At 37.3% G+C, this 14,823-nt stretch overlaps 1 protein-coding gene across 3 annotated transcripts in view; it reads right to left on the bottom strand.

Annotated features, from left to right (window-relative positions):
• GATAD2B (GATA zinc finger domain containing 2B) overlaps positions 1-14,823 on the bottom strand; it is a 99,293-nt gene that overhangs the window by 53,983 nt on the left and 30,487 nt on the right. The window contains exon 3 of one of the 3 annotated variants that reach the window (XM_036754885.1): positions 2,487-2,532. The exons of the other annotated variants lie outside the window; for them this stretch is intronic. The gene's annotated coding sequence lies outside the window, so the exon portion shown is untranslated. The remainder of the gene's footprint in view (positions 1-2,486; positions 2,533-14,823) is intronic. 3 annotated transcript variants of the gene reach the window in all.

Genomic DNA, 14,823 nt, shown 5'->3' with positions numbered 1-14,823 from the left:
GCCATTAATTATAACCATGGAAGCTGATGAGAACATATATAAACCAAAGTCACTCATTAATATTACAAGCAGTGACAGAGTATGAATAAATAGTTCTCAAAAGACTTGAAAACTATTAACAACCATATAAATGAATGCTCCAAATCATTAATAAGTGAAAATCAAAACAACTCTGCAGACCTTGTCACTCTGCTAATTGGCAAAGATGACAAAAGATGGCAATAGTCAATACTGGAGGGATTGGGAGAAGACAGGCATACTAATGCCCAGAGGGCAACTAGGTAGCACATTAGAGCATGGAGCCTGGAGTCAAAAACCTGAGTTCAAATTCAGCCTTGGAGATCCTAGGCAAGTCACTTGACCTCTGTTCACCTCAGTTTCCTAACATGTAAAATGGAGATAATAAGAGCACCTACTTCACAGGGCTGATCTGAGAATGTGAATATCTGTACAGCACTTAGTGAGTACCTGGCACATAGTAGGCACTTAATACATGTTTATTCTTTCTTCCCCCTTCCCCTCAATTGCTGATGAAGCTATGAATCAGTAGAATGGCATGTTAATTGGTTTCCTTGCCACAAGTCTCTCCCTATTTCAATCTATCCTCTGTTGTTGTTGAATCTTTTCAATCTTGTCCAATTCTTCATGACCTCATTTTGGGGTTTTCTTGGCAAAGATAATGGAGAGGTTCTCAATTCCTTCTCTAGCTCATTTCGCAAACAAGGAACTAGAGCAAACAGGGTTAAGTGACTTGCCCAGGATCACACATCTCTAAGTGTCTGAGGCCAGCTATGAACTCAGGAAGATGAGTCTTCCTGTTTCCAAGCCTAGCATTCTATCTACTGTGCCAACTACCTGCCTATCTATCCTCTAATCCACTACAAAGATGATTTTTTCTACAATATCAGTCCGACTATATCACACTCCTACACCTATGACACCCTATTGTCTACAAGTTCAAATACAAATTTCTCTGGCATTTAAAGTTCTTCATAACCTGGACCCTACTTACTAACATCCCTGTCTACTTATACTTCCCTCTCAACTATGCACAGCTCTGCCTTCTCACCTTTGCCAGTATCTAGTTTACTTAGTTTCCCCACATTATATTTACCTCATTGATTACATGTGGTCTCACCAAAGGGATGTGAGTTGTTTGAGGAGCAAGGATTGTTTTTGCCTTTCTTTGCATCTGCGGTGTCTTGCACATAGTAAGCACTTAATTAATGCTGGTTGACTCACTAGTCACTAAACCTAGTTCAGTGTCTGGTGTATGTAGCAAATGCTCCGTCCTGGCCATTTCAAAGACAATGCTGCCTGCTTTCCAGTCTCTATCTCTCTAAAACTCAAGGTCCCATCCCTGTAACCTTGTGCTCTGACCGGCGTTTATATCTCCTTATTTTTACTCAGCTTCAGGCCCTCCCCTCCATACTATTTTCCAGTTACCTCCATGCCATACCATACAAAGGAAAGGAAAAGAAGGGAACAAGCATTTATTACAACGCCAGACATTGTACTAAGTACTTTACAAATGTCTCATTTAATCTGCCTGCACAAGTCTAGCTCTGAGAATAGTAATCAAATCAATACAATTATTCCCTGTAACGACATGTCCATCAATTGTCCTATTACTCCAACCACCATTCTCTCCAACTTCCCAATACAAAACACTCCTTCCCTGGCCACTATTCCCTTTATGTGCTGTCTTCCCCAATCACAATGGAAGCTCTCAGAAGACAGGAACTATCTTGGTTGCCTATAATTGTATCTCCAGCACTTAGCAAAATGCAGATACAGTGCTTAAGTAAATGCATCTTCATTCATCCATTCAGGTAGTCAATAAGCATTTGCAAGCCTCTATTAACTGCCACTATGCTCAGCACTGGAGTTACAAAAAAAGGTAAAAGACAATCTCTGTCCTCAAGAAGCTCACAATCTAATTAAACAAGCAAATAAATATTTACAAACAGGCTATATACAGGATAAATAGGAAATAATTTTTTTTCTTATTTCATATTTTATTTTTCCCAATTACATGTAAAAACAATTTTAACATTCTTTTGTTTTGATATGACCAAAGTGGGAATTTGTTTTGTTCAACTATACAAGTTTGTCATAGATTTTTTTTTCAATTGGAGCAGAGGGGTAAGTAGGAAAGAGAGAATTTAAATCTGAAAATAAAATAAAATTTTAAAAATACCAATTTGGTACTAGTAAAAAAAATTAGAGAGTTTTATCTGTGGAACAAAATTACATACACTATATATAGAAACAAGAGTAGCTCAACATTTCATGAACCCAAAGATCCCAGTTATAGTTTAAGAACTCATATTTCAACAAAAACTGCAAAGCAGTCTGATAGACAATAGGTACGGATCGACATCTTACAGTATATATCAAATATCAAAATAAGCTCCAAATGGGTACATGAGTTAGACATGAAGAATAACATCATGAACAAATTAGAGAAGAAAGGAAGAAATTACCTGTCAGATCAATGGACAGGGAAAGGAGTTCATGACCAACCAAGAGCTAGAAAGAATCACAGGAGATAAAACAGATAATTTTGATTATATAAGATTAAAAAGTTGCCGAACAAACAAAATTAATACATTTAGAATTAGAAGACAAAGTAGATAAGCAGGGGGGAAAACTTTGTATTATGCTTCCCTGATAAAGGTTTTTTTAAAAAAAGATATATTTTTAAAAGATATGAAAAAGAGATATATACATGCTCATTCAAATTCACAAGAATAAGAGCCATTCCCCAATTGATAAATGGTCAGAGGCCATGAACAGGCAATTTTCTGAGGAAGAAATCCAACGTATGAGCAGCCATATTTTTTAAAAATGCTCTAAATTTTAACAGACAAGTGCAAATTAAAATTCTTGAGGTTCTATCTCACAGCTATCAGAGTAGCAAAAGTGATTTTAAAAAAAACCAGGGAAAATGACAAATATTCAAGGGGTTGTGGGAAAACAGATACATTAATACACTGTTCGTGGAGCTGTGAACTGGTTCAACTACTCTGGTAAACGATTCAGAACTATGTCTAAAAAGCTATTAAACTGTGCATATCCTTTGACTCAGGAATATATACTAGAGTTATACTCCAAAAAGATCAAAGAAAGAGGAAAAGAACTCATGTACAAAAATACTTATTGCAATTCTTTTCATGGTGGCAAAGATTTGGAAATAGAGTGTGCCCATCAACTGGGGAATAGCCGAACAAATTATGGTATGAATGTGAGACTTAGGAACTCTAGTCAATGAAACGTCCAACCCTAATTTCAGAAGACTCATGATGACACATGCTAAAATACCCTCTAGACACAGAGGCAATGCAGAGACCAGACTGAGACATTTTTTTTTTTTTGGATATAGCCAATGTTGAAATTTGTTTTGCTCAGCTATACATGTTTGTAACTGGGTTTCTGTGTGTTTTGCTTCCTCTTTGGAGTAACGTGGGAGTGGAAGGAACTGAAGGCAAATGCTCAATGATTAAAAAAAAAAATCTGGGTAAGAGATGATGAAGCCTTGAACTAAAGTCATGGCTATTTGAGGGGAAAGAAGTGTATGGATTAAAAAGATTTTATAGAGGTAGGATCAACAAGATATGGAAACTGATTGGATACAGTGGATGACGTGAGAAAGAAGGGTCAATGATGACTCCAGAGACATCCTTGGTATGATTCTAAGTGACTAAAATGATGGTGGTGACCTCAATAGAAACAGAGATGTTTCTATTGCCCAGAGAACATAAATGAACCCATGAGAGCCTATTAGATCAACATGGGACTGAATACAGATCAAAAAGATAAAGAGTATTTAGACAGTGAAGAAATCAATTTGAAATTATTTGAGAAAAGTCATGAAATTATTCAGCTCTAAGAATAGAATAAGTTGAGGTCCAGGGGAATGAAATCAGTTGCCCAAGAAAACACAAGTAGTGTTGGAGGTCACATTTGAATCTAGATCCTCTCACTCCAGTGCCTGGAAGGAATGTGAAATTCTTGGGTATTAAGCACAGTTCTGCCACTGATTGACTTGCACATGTCTGAGCAAGGGATATCACCTCTCTAGGCCTCAGCTTCCTTCTCAGTAAAGTGCAGAGGCTGGATTGGATCATCTATATGGTCCCTTCTGCTTCCAATATTCTATTTCTACTACAGAGGTATCAAACTCAGGCCCTACTCCTTCGTCCTCTGGGCTAAACTCCAAAATCCCTTCTGAACCAGATTAAAATGTAATTGGGAAACATTTAACAAAATTAAAATACACTATATTATTAAAAAAATGAATAGCTTTAAGGCATAGAAAATAAATTTAGAGATCTCACTACTGGACAGAAACTCCAAGGAAGTACAAAAGTAAGAAAACTCAAATAAACCTAAATATTCATAGCATAATTATTTGTGATTGTAAAAACTTGGAAACAAAGCTATACTTCCATAAACTGAGAAGTAGACAAGTGAACTGTAATATATAAATTTAAGAAAGTATTGCAGGGCCACAAGTAAATCAGTTAGCTTGAAAGGATAGTAGGTGAAATAAAGGTTTTCAGTTTTTTTAGAGACTGGGAGATTTGAGCACATCCATAAGTGACAAACAATATTAGAAATTACAAAGAATAACTATTCATGAAAACTTCATCATCATAGCAAAGAAGTGGAAACAAAGTAGATGTTCATCAATTGGGGAATGGCAAAGCAAAGTATGGTACACAAATGTAATGGAATATTACTGTGCTGTCAGCAATGCTGAATATGATAAATGTAGAGGAGCATGGAAAAAAGGCTTACATGAACTGATCCAGAATGAAGTAAGCAAAGCCAAGAAAATAAAATAATGACAACAATGCAAATAGAAACAATCATACGAATGAAAATCATAAGTGAATGTTACAAAATTATAAAGAACAAGCTTGAAATGTCCTGAAAGAAGAGATATAAAAAGATGTTCCCAACCCATCCCTTCGCAGAGGTATTGTTGCATATTGCACATATTTTTGGACTTTTTCATAGAAGTTATATTGATTTTCTTCTCTTCTTTTTCTTTATATTTTGTATTTTAAAATGTTATTTGTTATATTAAATGGTTCTTTGGAAGATGTAGGGGAAAGGAAGAGGGATACTAGGGAAAACTACAGTGATGTATTAAAAAAATCAATAAAAACTATTTAAAAAAATCTGCTAGAGCTTATATTTAAGAATCCAGCATTCACTTCCATATTATCTTCATTGGAATAGGATTTTTAGGGAATAATGATAATATACAATATACTAGGACTCTCAACTTGTTATGTGTCACGGACTCCTTTTGTCTCATAAAGCCTATGGATCCATCCAAAGATCAATGTTTTTAAACACATAAAATAAAACTCAAGGGATTAAAAAAGAAACCAATTATACTGAAATATAATTATCAGAATAGGTACTGCTAAATGACTATAGTCATTTGTTGCCAACATTCATAATTGAAAGAAATGCTAAAATTCAATTAGAAGTTAGTGAAAATAAAGATATAAATTTTTTCCCATCCAATTTCACTGCCTTACTGAAATCTGTTCACTAACTAAAGAACCCCTGTCCTAGAGGAATAGGGAAATCAGTAAGTACTGAACTTACCCTCAAGCAAAATGATTGTACCTGAGATGTTATGGGAGGACTCTAAGATTCAGAGAATCTACAATAAACTCCAATTCTGACTCAATTTACTAGATTTATCTTCTCTTATCTGCGTGAGGCTGGGAGGCTGGATGGAGGTGGGAACAAGGTGCTATTGATGTCTATGCAAATGGAACTACATAGCGCCTCCTTCAAAAACCAATTATTTAAGATGAGAGTATAAAGACAACTTTTACTTGTCTTCATTTCCAACTTTAGGAAGCTGATTCTCCTAGAAATATCTGCAAGAGAAGTACTATGTGATAGCTGTTCCAGAACTGCCAAGAAAAGAGGGATTTATACAAAATGACTGTTGCAAATTGTTAATCATATGGACTTCCTGTATATTACATATAGTACTATCGATCTATACATATATATATATATTATAATATATAGCCCCTGCCTTCTGTTCTTAGTAACTAATAGGGGAGATCACATATAAGCTGTGATATTGTGGGAAGAACATTTGACAACCATTTATTAGGTGCAAAGCAATATTCCAGTTGCTGAAGGAAATACAAAGATAATTAAGAAAGTGTCTCATAGAGCTTACAAGCTTAGAAGATACAACTAATATGCAATAATTATATAATAAAACAACTACAATGCAGAGTAAAACATGATAAAAGTATATATGAGAGGTAAAGTGCTAAGTGAAGTCTGAGGAAGAAAAAAATAATTTCCAACAAAAGGGCTCAGAAAAAAGTTTCATTTTTCATCTTGGCCTTAAATGATAAGCAGAATTTCAAGGGGGGAGAGGGGGGTGGTGGTGGTGAAGGAAACAATACTTTAGGCATAGGAGAACTGTGTGAGCAAAAGGCATAGAGATACGAATGTGCTAAATGTGCAGGGTTTGGCTAGAGCCACAAAGCATAAGATAGAGAGTGGTGTGAGATAAAGTTGGAAAGATAGGGAGGCACAAATTTGTAGAAGGCCTTGAATCCAGGCTAAAAAGTTTTTTGTGGTTAGCCCCAGGCCAACTAGTACAGAATTGAATGGGTGTCAACTGAGAAGACAAATCCAGACCCTAGATACGCCCTGGGAAACAGGAGGACCTGGTGATATACTTTGTCTCACCAAGTCCTGTACAGCCTTTCACTGGTAGGCACATAATGATACAAAGTATTTCATGAGGGCTCAGAAAATCTGTACCTCCACTCCCATCATCAAACAGCCCTTTAGTTAGAATCTATCCTCCAAATTGGCCTCTCGGCCTGGAGACACGCATATACAAAAACTTTAGTTCTGACTGTTTCCTGGAGCTTCTAGAAACTAGTTTTCCATCTTGCCAAGATCCTTCCTTTGGCTAAAAAAAAAAATTCAAGCCATTACATCGGCACAAGATCATTTTAATTTTTCACTAAGGAAATATAGGCTGATTTTTTTTTTACCTAAATGGGGTAAAATCCACTAAATGCTAAGTATGATCTGAGCTTCCATTTACCTACCTAAAACAGCTATGTGATAACTCAAGCATTAAGGCAAATAAGAAGTCTATGTGTTAAGCAAGTATATATTGAGGTTAGCTACATTTTTCTATAATCCATATTTGCCCCCCAAAGACTTTGCTATTTCCTTAGAAAAGTGGGAGGAACTTAAGACTCCCCCAAGGGACAGATTCTTCTTCAACTTTTAAGAGAGGGCAAAGACAAACTAATCTTCCTTTAGATCTTGTCAACAGAGAGCAAGCCACAGGCTGGGAGGGGCTTACTACATGCTTCTCAAAGTCCTTTATGTCAGAATATTAGCAGCAACAAAGCTTTGGAAGATAAGAGCACTCCTCCATTTAAAAGCATAGTATTACCCCAATACATTTCATGCATACATACTCAGGGGTCTCTGATACCCATTATAACCCTACTTCTGAGATAAAACCCTCTCCCAAGGGACATACTCACTAGACTTTGGAGTTTAGGAAAACTAGAAGATAGAATGCTGCCCTGAGAAACCAGGAAACGGAAGCAAACTACCTCAAACTATAGTGGTAGGTAACTAGTGCATTTTGCACTTCAAGAGAGCAGAGACTGGATGCAGCTTTTGGAGGGGAGGAAGGTATAGTACCACTGAAAAAGCCTGGCATGAGAAAATTTCTTCAACACTGTATGGTGGAACTCTGCCAGAAAGAATACACGTATCTCAGGCCATTGAACTGAATGAAGCCATGTTACAGAAGAAAGCTTGCTACTGGAGTAGCCAATTCAGTGGGAGTCCACATAAGATTCTCATTCCACACAGAGTCAGACAACCTAATGAATTTTTTTAAATAACAATAAATATTCTTTTTTGTTTTGTTTTGTTTTTGAGGGGGAAAGGCAGGGCAATTGGGGTTAAGTGACTTGCCCAAGATCACACAGCTAGTAAGTGTGTCAAGTGTCTGAGGCAGGATTTGAACTCAGGTGCTCCTGACTCACTGCACCACCTAGCTGCTCCAACAATATATATTCTAATGGTGCAAACACACCTATCCAAATAATCCCCACCTCAGTCATATTATCTAATAAATAATAATAGCTATCATTTAATAGTACTTTATGGTTTGCAAAGTGCTTTACAAATATCCCATCTGACCCAACAACAACCTTGCCAGGTAGATGCTATTATCCCTGTTTTATAGATGAGGAAACTAAGGCAGACAGAGTTAAGTGACTTGCCTAGATCAAACAGCTTAGTAAATTTCTTAAGCTGGAGTCAGATATTCCTGACTCCAGGTCCAAAGCTCTATCTACTTTGTTGCCTCTCCTCACTCCCTCTCTGAGAGAGAGAATTGGGGTTGGGGGCAGGGGGAGAACAAGAAGCACTGCAGAATGCAAAAGCTTACAGAAGAATTGCTGACTGTGACATCTTGCTCACCATGGCACGGAAACTGTTCTTGTACCTCACCTCATCCCTATTCCCACTCTACCTCCCTCAATTCCTTGCAAAAAGGGGGGGATGCACCCTAAAATAGCTGAAAATATAAGCTCCTAGGCATAAATCATAGTACAACGGGTTCATATAGCATATCTCCATCTTACTCTAATCCAAACCAGATGATTCAGTCTCCTTTATGGCTACCTAATGCTATATTTCCTCCTACCATCCCTTCTCCATCCCCAGTATCACTCCCAGCAACTAACTTTGTACTTCCCAAGGAAGCAACCTCTCCATTTCACTTCCCTAAAGGAAAGGAACTTAGATGCACACCAAACTGAGAAACAAAATTCTCCAATGGTGGCAAGTCACCTAGCGGAAAACAAATAGCTATAAAACAGGTTTCATCTCAGGCTACACAGAATGAAATTATCTCTGTACTTTTTTGGGGGAAATCAGACTTCAGGGGCTGCTTCCACAGAGTTCTAGAAGTAGCAATATTTGGAATCCAGAGATGGGCTTGTGATTTGCTGAATGGAAAAGAGAAAAATGAGGGAGGACTGTAGCAAACAAAGTGGTTCCATACTAGATTAATGACTTGTCCACAAGGGAGAAACACATATGGCATCAAGGGAAAGAAACCCCTTTGTCCCTCACTATAGGGCAGACAGAGGGGCCAATATGATCTCAGGGTGTTCATGTCCTGATAAAAATGGCCACATCCATTAGCCATAATGAAAGAAGAAAATAAGCAATTCAGAGTTTAAAAACAACCAATCCTCACTCACCCCCTCCAAAACAAACAAAAACCCTAACATCTATTGGAAGCATTGGACCGTTACTGCCTCTATCTCTAAAGCTGCCCAAAGCTTCCCAGACTGCTAGAGAAAGGAGGTAGGGTCTGGATTGGGTACAAATTTAAATTTACTTTTGATCTACCTCTTATTCAATCAGGACTTTTCCTGTCCAAATGAAAAACTAAGAAATGATGAGACTATACAGTGGGCACTATTCAAGGGCATTACTGTTTGGGGACCCAAGATTCCAAACAAATACCCCATCTTCTAGAGCAGAAGTGACCTATAATTTTTTTCATTTCTGCTGCTTCTCAGGGCTACCCAGTCTTTTTCATTTGGTGGTTCTTTTGTGTGTTGCTGTCTCCTCCTTAGCCCTAAGGCAAGATGTCCTCAATTCAGCCCATCACTTCCACCTCTCCCAGGGTGGTCAGCTCCCTGAAGTCTGGTCTCCTGTTTCTCATTTGGGTTTGTGGGACTGTACATGCCTCAGCTACCCCAATGGGGAAAGCCATGAGACACACATACTTAGGCAATTAACATCAGTCTACCACCCAGCACAGAAATGGTGTATGTAACTGATTTATAATGGCGGGAATATAGTGAGGCAGCAAAATATCATCAAAAAGGAATCTTGGTATCCACAAGGCCCATTAAATAGGTGCTGAAGATGAAGGTCTACAAGAGAACTCTCCTAGCAGGGAAAAAGAATAGCCTTTTAGTTGTTCCCCATTTACAACTAACTGTCCTACACACAGTTGCTAAAATTTTTAAAGTATCTACTTTAAAGTGGAATCAAATGTACTTTAAGTGGATCAAATGTAAACTCAACCTGGCCTTCAAAATTCTTCCATCTCCAGAACCTCATCTGTCATTCATCTTCTATAGGGCCCCTCTGTTCTAGGCAACCAAATCTGTTCACTATCTTCCACACTTAAATTTCCTATTCTCTCATCCTTCTTTATACATGTCACCATCTTCTTACTATCCAGCAACCCATCTGCTAAATCCCTACACTTTTCTTTCTTTCTTTTTTTTGGAGGGGGGGAAGGCAGGGCAATTGGGCTTAAGTGACATGCCCAAGTGTTTCAACAATTCGGCTGGCAGCTGCTGTGGGGGTGAAAAACCAACAAAAAAGCTGCAAGCCCAGGTTCTTTTGATCTGCTTTACTAAGGAAAGCAATGTTAAGGGGTTAACAATCTTACTTTAATCCACCATACCAATATTGTTCACTTAGTTCAGGGGAAACTTAGTTCAGTTCACCCTGAACTTCAGAGCAAATACAAATTACAAACATACAAATTTATGAACAGACCAAATATAGTTCATCTGAGTTCAGTCAGGAGCTCAACAAGGCTGCCTCAGAGTCACGAGCCACTCCTGCTGTGGCTCAGAGCTCCGAAAAAAGAAATCCATCTTCTGGTTTTATATATCTGGTTCAGGGTCAAAGGTGAGTCACACATGCTACTCACCCATGTGACCTAAAATCGTCACAAAAATTAGACTTAAACCCACATAGTTTAAACGCTTCTGATGTCACAAACATGTCACTCAAACCCACATAAACTAGGCTTTCCCTTGAGGCAAGAAGGTCATCAAAGACTCCTAATTTAACCAAGGAAACAAAGGCCAAACTCTTCAAGGGCACTCGGTTGAATAAGTGCTAAGAGCCCATCTTGATTCCCAATACACCAAGGTCACACAGCTAGTAAGTATAACTCAGGTCCTCCTGACTCTAGGGCTGGTGTTCTACTCACTGAGTCTCCTAGCTGCCCCATCCCTACACTTTTCTACCAGTTCATGTCCTTGCTTCTAAAATTCAGTGCTAACAATTCCAAAAGACTCATGATGGAAAATGCTATCCCCATCAAGAGAAAGAATTATGGAATCTGAATGCAGATCAAAGCATACTATTTTCACTTTTTTTTCTTTCTCATGGTTTTTCCCTTTTGTTCTGATTCTTCTTTCACAACATGACTAATGTGGAAATATGTTTAACATGATTATACATGTATAACCTATATCAGATTGCTTGCTCTCTTGGGGAAGGGGGAGGGAAGGAGAAAAATTTGCAACTCAAAATCTTATAAAAATCAATCATGATCCAACCATTTTGGAGAGCAATTTGGAACTATGTCCAAAGGGCTATAAAAAAATGGACATACCCTTTGACCCAGCAATACCACTTCTAGGGCTACATTCCAAAGACATCATAAAAATGGAAAAAGGACCCACATGTACAAAAATATTTATAGCAGCTCTTTTTGTGGTGGCAAAGAACTGGAAATTGAGGGGATGGCCATCAACTGGAGAATGGCTGAAGAAGTTGTAGTATATGAGTGTAATGGAATACTATTGTGCTATAAGAAATGATAAGCAGGTGGACTTCAAAACACCTGGAAAGACTTATATGAACTGATGTTGAACGAGGGGAGCAAAACCAGGAGAACATTATACATAATTACAGCCACATTATGTCATGACTAACTTTGATAGACTTGGCTCTTCTCAGCAATGTAAGGTTCTAAGACAACTCCAAAGGGCTCATGATGGAAAACACTATTCACATCCACGGAAAAGATTATGAAGTCTGATTTCAGATGGAAACATGTTATTTGCTCTCTCTTTTTGTTTTGTTTTGTTTCTTCTTTCTCATGGCTAATTCCATTGGTTATAATTCTTCTTTACAATATGACTAATGTCAAAATATGTTTAATATGAATGTATATGTATAGCCTAGATCAGATTGCATGCCATCTTGGGGAGAGAAAATTTAAAACTCAAATTAATTAAAAATAAAATAAAATAAAAATGTTTAAAAAATGAATGTTGGAAACTATCTTTACATGTAATTAGAAAAAAATATTGTTAAAATCTAGCTCTAACCCCACCTAAGTATGCATCTTCTTCTTTAAGGCCTCCCTATGTTGTTATTCTGTGTTTTTTTTTTCCTTTCTACAGACTGTAAGTTATTTAACAACACTGATGCACTTATTCTTTTCATACCTATGGATAGGTACAAAAAAAGTCAGTAAGACAGCTCAGTGGATAAAGCATTAGGCCTGGGGTCAGGAGAATCTAAGTTCAAATCCAACCCGAGACATTTACTAGTTCTGTGATCCTGGGCAAGTCACTTAACCTCTGTTTGCCTTAATCCATTGAAGAAGAAAATGACAAACTTCTCCAGTATCTGCCAAGAAAACCCCATGGACATTATAGCCCACAGGATCATGGAGAGCTGGGCTTGACTGAACAACTGAACTGTAACAGTAGTTCTCATATAGAAATCTGTACCAAAAAAAAAAAGAAATTCAAAATATTATTGACTGACCAAATTTCACAACCTGTGCGAACTGTCAGCTAACATACCAAAAATCATATTCCCATTTCCCAGGTTCAACAGTGTTATTCCCTTAAGCCCAGGCACTCTAGGCACATCAAATTCCTCTTACTCATTTTAACCCAGTCCAATTTATGAGACAGTTAGAGTACAGTGAAAAGACCATAAGAGATAAGTGGTCAAACGATATGAACAGTCTTCAAAAGAATTGCAAATTACCAATGACCATATAACATTGCTCCAAAATCACTAAGAAAAATGCATTTAAAAAAATCCTACATTTCACCTCACACCCTATACAATGGCTGAGATAACAAAAAAAAGTAAGACAATGATGAAGTGGCTGAGGGAATACAAGAATATTAATACATTTTTGGAAATATCAAAGAAAAGTGACTAACAACCATAAACTTTGACCCACTGATCCAATTATTAACATATATACCTCAAGTTAGTTAAAGACAGTAACAAAGAACTGATATACACTAAAACATTCATAACAACACTTTTTGTGGCATCAATGAACTAGAAACAAAGTAGGTGCTTACTGACTGGTGAATGGCTGAAAAAACAAAGGAATATGGAATGTATACTGTATAATAAGAAATGAGGAATATGAGAATTGCAAAAAAAAATAAGGAAAGATTTATACGAAATGATACCGAGTCAAATAAACAGAATCAAAAGAACAATATGCATTTACTACAATGTTTTTACTACAATTACTTAAAGTCAATCATACTCTGAATAATCAGAAAACCAATGAGGGTTCAGAAAATGCAACAGCTCCCTCATCATGGCAGAGAGAAAGACAGAAGTCTACTAGAATGTCATATGTACTTTGAGATGTCACTGCATCAGATGTTTTGCTTGTTTTCCTTTATCACAAGAAAGAGTTCCATAGGGTTTCCCTCTCCCACCCTGCCCCCGCAAGAATGACAGTGATATAAAGACAAGAGACATCAATAAAGTGTTTGGTTTAAAAAACAAAAAAACCCTGACTTCCCCTAGGTTTCAATAGCCTGTCTCCTCTAGGAGTTTTCCCAATAATAACCACTTACATTTACACAGCATTTTAAGATTTACAAACTTAATCTTGAATTCTCCAACAGAGCAACCTCCCCTAGAAGTGGAAAAATCAAAAGTCAAAACCAGTAGCCAGCATATACTGAGATCAGCTCAAGGAATTTATAAGGAAAACACTGAAAAAGCAAAATAAGCTCAAGAGACAGGTCCATTTGTTTCTGTATTTTCATTAAAGACAGTGTGGTACAGTAAAAAGGGTACTGGATTTGGAATCAAAGAAGCTGGATTCAAATCCTATCTCTGCTATTTATTACCTGAGACCCTTGGGCAAGTGATAATCTCTACTGGTCCCAGTTTCCACATATATAAAATGATATCTGAGAGCCCCTACTTTTTGTTTTCTCAGACCGAGACTATCAAAACAATAGTCCTAAACAAAAATGAATGGATATGAGGTCTACTGTTCTGTACTTGCCCTCCTAGTACCTTTTCCTCTTTGCCTTTAGAGTTTACCAATACAACAAATCCTTTGACCATATTCCCCATACAGTTAATCAAAGGGAAAATCCCAGGAAGGGTAGTAAGCCTTGCCCTAAGCCACCCGCCATTACAAATCATAGACTATAATATCACAGACTTAGAGCTGAAAGGAACCTTGAGAGAAAATGAGAGAGAAAGAGAGATTAAATGATTTGCACAAGGTCATGCCACTGGTAAGAGGCAGAATAGGGATTTGAACTGAGGTCATCTGACTTCAAATCCAGTCCTCTTTCAGAAGATCACTGAATTGTTGAGGACAGAAGCACTTTCCAAAGTTCAAATTCCTCTCCTTGTTATCATTATCAAGATATCCTGACAACCTAATATAAGGATTCATCAATCATGGTTGGACTAGATGACTTCTTGGATTCCTTTCTAATTTTGAGATTACATAATTGTATGAATGATGGAAGAGATGGCCCCTTCTATGTCTCTAAAGCATAGCAAAAAATATCTGATATGAAAGTCACATCTCCCAAGTACTATTTTAAACAGGTGATACTGAAACAAGGTAGAAGGAGATCAAAAAGTTCTTCAAACTTTATCTGCATAAAAGTCAGGATCCAAAAAGATCTTGACAGGCAAGGTTTTTAACATTTTTTG

The sequence above is a fragment of the Trichosurus vulpecula genome, chromosome 4 (genome assembly GCF_011100635.1).
Source record: "Trichosurus vulpecula isolate mTriVul1 chromosome 4, mTriVul1.pri, whole genome shotgun sequence".
Classification (NCBI taxonomy): domain Eukaryota; kingdom Metazoa; phylum Chordata; class Mammalia; order Diprotodontia; family Phalangeridae; genus Trichosurus; species Trichosurus vulpecula.
The sequence above is the reverse complement of the archived record's forward strand: the minus strand, read 5'-3'. Positions and strand labels throughout refer to the sequence as shown.